The 6,443-nt window shown below is 40.1% G+C and overlaps 1 protein-coding gene across 1 annotated transcript in view; it reads right to left on the bottom strand.

Moving 5' to 3' along the window:
• KCNQ3 (potassium voltage-gated channel subfamily Q member 3) overlaps positions 1 to 6,443 on the bottom strand; it is a 115,882-nt gene that overhangs the window by 27,371 nt on the left and 82,068 nt on the right. The gene's annotated exons all lie outside the window — the stretch shown is intronic.

Raw genomic sequence — 6,443 nt, 5'->3', positions numbered from 1 at the left:
TTGCTATGGAAAGATCACAGGCCTAAGGGCTTGATACTTGCTATTTTGAAGTATTAAAGAATGAAAGTGTGATGGAACAAAATTAGAACCTTGATCTCTCGCTTAGCCCAGTGAAAAACTGCTCAGTTCTTGACAGGTCGAATGAAAGCTCCTCAGCATATTTTCTCACAGCTGAAAATAACACTGATACAATGACCAGATTCTCTCTGTTGGGGCAGGTTTGTAAAGTTCACTGCTAAGATTTCTTAGGTTTTTAGGTTTGATCTACAAGTTCGGGACATTTGCAATTAATCATCCAAAGACACATGGACACATCCTGATGTGAGAGAAGAGAACCATATGCCTTTTTCTGTTAGTCTCCTAAAAAATTATCTTCATTAATCTGAATCTCATGTATGAGTAATATACAACTGATCAGCACTAACCGCTAGTGAGCTTTTACTGGTGCTGAACTCTCGCAGGTGCTACAGGCTTCATTCCAACCAGCTTAGGAGGTCAGTGTTATTACTTTTCCCACTTCACAGACAAGGACATTGAGACACAGAGATATTCCATGAATTGCGCCAAAACACACAGGTACTAAAAGAGTCAGGATTTGTAATCTGAGGGTCTCTGAAGTCTATTCTCAGCCTTGATTTCTATGACCTGGTTATTTTTAGTCTCCAGCTAAAATAGAGAAAGGACTATAGATGTGGAGGGAACCAGGTGGACACAGGTTCACAATCCAATGAATATTACCTTTATAAGAGAAAGGAGAAGGACACTGAGATGGACACAGACACAGCCAGAGGGAAGAAAGCCATATGAAGATGGAGGCAGAGAGCAGAGTAATAGGTCTAGAAGCCAAGCAATGCCCAGGATTGCCAATCCCCACTAGCAGCTAGGGCAAGGCAAAGATCATTTCCTAGAGCCTTTGGAGGGAGTACAGCCCTGTGTAACTTTGGTTTCAAATGTCTAGCCTATGGAACTGTGAGAGAATAAATTTCTGTTGCTCTACATCCCTCCGTTTGTGGTAATTTGTTATGTTTGTCTTAGGAAACTAATAAAGCAAACAATGAGGGTTTCTTGGACGAATAAATATTGTTTTTCGACTGGTGAAACCAGATTGAGGAATCATGACACATTCTTGTGTGCTAATGATGAGGTGCTCGTAGATATGGATACGGGAAGATTGGAGAGGGCCATCCTTTCTCATACTCTTATAGTCTTGAAGAAAATGGAACTGCTACAATTGCAGAGAAATTGGAAGCAAGCCTTTAGTTCTCTACTGGCTTCTCCATGGGAGGGAGTGGATTATCTGACTCGGTTACAATGAGTGCGGCATAGCCTTTGGCTTATATTTGAGTAGGCAAAGGCAAGTTGAGTGTTAAATATCAGTGTTCATTTGTGGGTTTTCTCCCTGAAGAGCTATTTTTAAGGGGTCAGGCAGGCCAAGGCCCCATATGACTGGCCGGGGACTGTTTGTTCTGTCCCTGCATTGCTCACAAAGTTGGAAGTGGTGGGAACTACTCTAACGTTTAATATTTCCGCAGAATCAATCCTGCTTTATCCATGAAACATTACCTATAGTTTAATCCTTCTCCCACTCCCTTGTTTACTTCTCAATTGGTTCATAATTCACAGTAAAAGAGTATTATAAATAGCACCCCCATCTCATTATTCCAGGAGGATAACTAAAACAGCCTCTACGACATGTCTGGGATCACTCCAATATAAAACAAAATTGATCCAAATGTTACTTCTGCAGCTGAGTTCTTCTGCACCTGGGGCCTGCATGGTCGGAGAAAATACTACCAGCTACGGGGTCCTGTTCAAGCTTCTTATTTTGCTCTGGGTAATAATTTTCTCATCAGTTACATTAGAAGGTTGAATTAATTGATCTATAAATACCTGTTTACTTTTCATGGTCATTGATCCCAGGCCAGGAAAAGTGACTTATTGGCAACATCATTCATGACTCTGAGATGAATTTAAAAAAAATAAAAGACAAATGGTGGATGACACAGGGAGAAGGCAGAGTGTGGGCACGCATTCAACCAAATGCTCTTTCACTGAACAGACATCTGGCCCTGTGCCTTTTCTTGCCTCTGCTGCCTTCACTGATGTCAGAGACTTTAGTATGTGAGCCAAGAAAGGATAGGGGAAAATAACACTAGTAGAGGGGATACCTACAATGATTGATGAAGCAACTGTTCCCAATAGCTGGCAGGCTTAGCATAATGGGTGGGACCATAAGGGATGGAGCTAGACCAACAGGCTCCACATTCTCTTCTTGCCACTCTCCACCATATAACCTTATGCAAGTCACTTACTGCTTTGAACTTCAGCTCCTTATCTATACAATGGGGGTTAAAAATAGTACCTATCTGATAAGGTGGCTATTAGAATTAGATATGTTTAGAACTATATCTGGCAATCAGTAATATTTCTTTATGAGTAATTGTTATTGTACTTGAATTCTTTGACCCAAAGAAAAATCTTTTACTAAGTTTGACAGATCTTTAATGGGAAAGACATAATCACAAGGTAAAAGATAAAGAAGATGATTGGAATAAAATTCTTCCCTCTCTAAAAACAGTTACAGAGGAGTCCTGAAGGCTGTTATTCAGATGGCATTGTTTGAAACTGCAAAGTGAACAACCAGATGTAGGAAAACACTTGTTGTCAACACAGGTAACTGTCTTGAGAATTCAAATGCTAATTTTATCTAAAAGATACCCTTAATTATTATCACTGTTGCTGAATTCAAAGATTGGGAGTTATAATTGATGTTTAAAGTGCTGTTCCTAACACAAATTATCCAAGTATTTTATGGCATAATCTATAGAATAAATAAGACCCTGTATGGTTTATTATTGATGTTCTTTAATGCAATATTGATATTAGGCATCTGAGATTTTATAGGCAGAATATATGCACATGATGGACAACTATCATTTTTGCCTTCAAGATGATTCATTCCCCCAGTTTTTGGGAAAAAAAAAAAAGGAACCAACTCTCCCTCTCTTCAACAAAGTGACATTATGGGGTCTGCCAGTAATAATATCTTCCACAGAACCCAACCACACTGCAGTTAGAAACATGATCTTGAGGTCAGTCAGCAGTAGCCTTTACTTTCTAAGCTGTGAATACATGACCCAAATTTTGCCAATATCCTGGGACTTTTTTCTGCTTGCTATGTGCTTGTGAGAGAGGGGGAGAGAGAGAGAGAGAGAGAGAGAGGGAGAGGGGGAGAGAGAGAGAAAGAAAGAGAGAGAGAAAAAAAAGAGAAAGTGAGAAGCACCACCTACTGGGGATAGTCACACCACAATCCCTTCTCCTCCATTTTCCTCTTGGGATTTTGGGCATGTATGCATATGCAATCAGTGTGTATTTTAAGCCACTAGGTTTGAGACTCGAGCTGCACAGTCACCATGTGGGATCCAGCTACCTTAACCATCAGGACATTGGTCGGCCTATTTCCTGGAACTTTTTAAAGCTGCATTGGGTGAAGCATCAATGAACATAAGAAAGAGAAAGAAATTTGTGACCCTGGTGATCTTAGCATCAAAAGCTTCATAGGTGTGGAGAAAGTCAGCCGAGAGAATGAAATCGTCACAAAGTGAGCAGAGATAAAAGAGGAAGAGAAAACCCAGTTGGTTCCAGTCTTCATTTCCTAGGTATTCCTACCCTCTTTTACAGGTAGTTATGAAAACCATGACACTGTCCTCAGTCCAAAGTAGTTGAATCTATGACACTTATAGAATAGTTTGTCTGTCCATCTGTCTATTCATCTGTCTACTCTCAGTAGGTTAACATATACTGAAAGCTGGCCATGTGCCAGGTGCTCTGTTTTATGCACATTTTCAGGTGCTGGAGATAAAGCAGTATATAAAACAGGGTCTAGTATTTGAAAGCCATTCAATCTAATGTATCAAATAAATTAGATAACAGGTGCTAGCAAGGAAGATGAAACAGAACCAAGGGGATAGGGACTGCTGAGGCCTGGGTGAAGCATCAAGGAAGGTTTCTCTTGGGAAGGAGCATCAGGTAGAGCACCTGGCGAAGTGAAGCAGTGAGCTGTAGGAAGACGTGAGATGAGAGTTCCTGGCTGAGGCCAAACAGTGCTGAGATCGGGTGGATTAACTAAGCTTGCCCTGTGGACATGGATGTCAAGGAGGGCACAGCAACCACTTGTATGGCACAGGAATAAGCCTGACAGGGTGGATGGAACATGGATTCTTTCAGAGAGTCAGACAGACCTACTTAGGAGAGCTGGCACTTCTGTTTGACTTTGGTGTGAATATATGAATTCTTGAGATTAATTTCCTCATGAGTAAAATGGAAATACCATACATCCTTTAATTATGTCATTTATGTGTTCACTCAGCAAATCCTATATTTCAGGCACGTTTTAACCTACTGGATCCTTTGGTCTAGAGAGGAAAAAAAAAATTCAGAAAGTGTTTATGTATCATATTTATATAAATATAAGATTTATTGCTGAGTGAAGTGAGTCAGGCTATGATAGAGAGACATTGTATATCTCCACTTAATATACACTGACTGTTCACATTCTATGGTAGAGTCTGAAAGATTGGAGGACACAGAACATTGAAAATAGTTATGGACACTGGAAATAGTGTGGAAGGAGGGTGAGAGAGGGGAAGAGTATAGGGAGGGTAATAAGAGACAAAAAATAGAGAGGTAAGACATTTGTGGGACACCAAAATGGTTTATTCCCTGTTGATGATAACGTGTACAGTATTCTCAACTAGACTGGTTTGAGGTGTATTTCATGTTGAGTAAATTCTCCATACAAGCTAATGTATAGCGATTGAATGTATACAAAATAGTGATACTAAATTTAAAAAGAAAAGATTTTTAAAATCTATATGTCTCTATATTTTTACATGTGTGACTCTGTGTGTGTGCGCGTGTGTGTGTGTGCGTGCATGCGTGCCTATTAAGCAAGTTTGGAGTCCTACATAAGGGCACCAGGAGAGAGGCATCTAAACTTGGTGAGAAGGGATGGTGGGAGGGCTGCCTGCCTTAATTTTTATGAGAATCCAAGCCAATGTATATTGCAGGCTTATTTTAAGAGACTTTACACATGTCATCTTACTTGATTCTCATGGGCCAGTGAACATACAACAACTCCAACCCTGAGAAATCCTAGAATAGATTTTATCTCTGCACTCATAGCACAGAAGAGATTCTTGGAAGAGGCATGATCAAGTTGACCAGATTTCAGAGAGTTACTTTTCCATAACTAGAGAAGTGTCCCCAGGAAATTGTCAAAATGTTTCTTTCTGAGCCGCAATTAAACCAGAAGTACTCAACCCAATGCACAGTGGTATTTCACATGTACATTCCAATTTAATGAAATTCTGTTCATGTCTGTAGAAAAAGACTTAATAATTTACTTGTAGAGTCAACATCTGAATGATTTAAAATTCTGTTAACCCTGAGAGAAGGAAAGCAACACTTTGCTGGGACTTTAAAGTCCTGAATCTTTTTATTTATTTATTTATTTATTTATTGTTGTATTTTAAGCGATATTTTTGCTCTAGGGCATCTGTGCTCACGAGAGACACAGAGAGAGACAGGAAACAGAAAGGGAGAAATCCCCTCCCCCCGGGGGTAGCCATGATGCTATCCTTTTTCCTCCATTCTCCTCTCAGGATTTTGGGCACACACACAGGCACATGTGCCCAGTGTAAGTTTCAAGTTGTCGGGCTCAGGACTTGAACCGCAATCAGCCATGTGGGAGTCCAGTGATGTAGCCATTATACCATCTGCTGGTCCCTCGAGGCCTGAATCTTAACATCCCAGTTGCTCTTGGGCTATGCAACTTGGGGCAAACCTGTCCTCTTGAGGGAACTCAGTTTCTATGAAGATAATTAGAGGAGGTTTCTGGGATGTCTTCTCACCACTGTGAGCCTTGAGCTGCTGCAGACTCTCTAGCACATGTCCTTAGACACTGTTAAAGTGAATCACAAGCCCTGCTCTACAGTCTCCCCAACACCTACAGTCCACAGTGGGTCCATTCAAAAACACACACAAAGCCTACTTTGTATTTCTGCATGTGAGTTAACTGACACTGTAATGATTTATCCCAAGCAAAATTATGTATGGAGGGGTCTTCATGGATAACATTCAAGAGGTAAGTGTTAAATCAGCTTCACAAAGTCTTCTTCTCAAGTGGTTCTACTACAAGGCAGTTCAAGGCCCCATTTACTCCTCTGCCTAAACACTATCAGCTCCAGAAGCACAGCAGCTGGGCTTAATGTTAATTATTTAAATAAATAGTTTCCATATATTTATATATATTACATATATACATCATAATTTGTATTTATAAATACATAAACATTTTAAATGGACGTTTTTGGGAGATGCTCTTTCTTTAACCACCTGAAGCAGGGTCCATAGTTTCCCTAATATTCTTTTTTTTTTTTTTT

The sequence above is a fragment of the Tupaia chinensis genome, unplaced genomic scaffold, assembly GCF_000334495.1.
Source record: "Tupaia chinensis unplaced genomic scaffold, TupChi_1.0 Scaffold000459_1, whole genome shotgun sequence".
Classification (NCBI taxonomy): domain Eukaryota; kingdom Metazoa; phylum Chordata; class Mammalia; order Scandentia; family Tupaiidae; genus Tupaia; species Tupaia belangeri.
The sequence above is the reverse complement of the archived record's forward strand: the minus strand, read 5'-3'. Positions and strand labels throughout refer to the sequence as shown.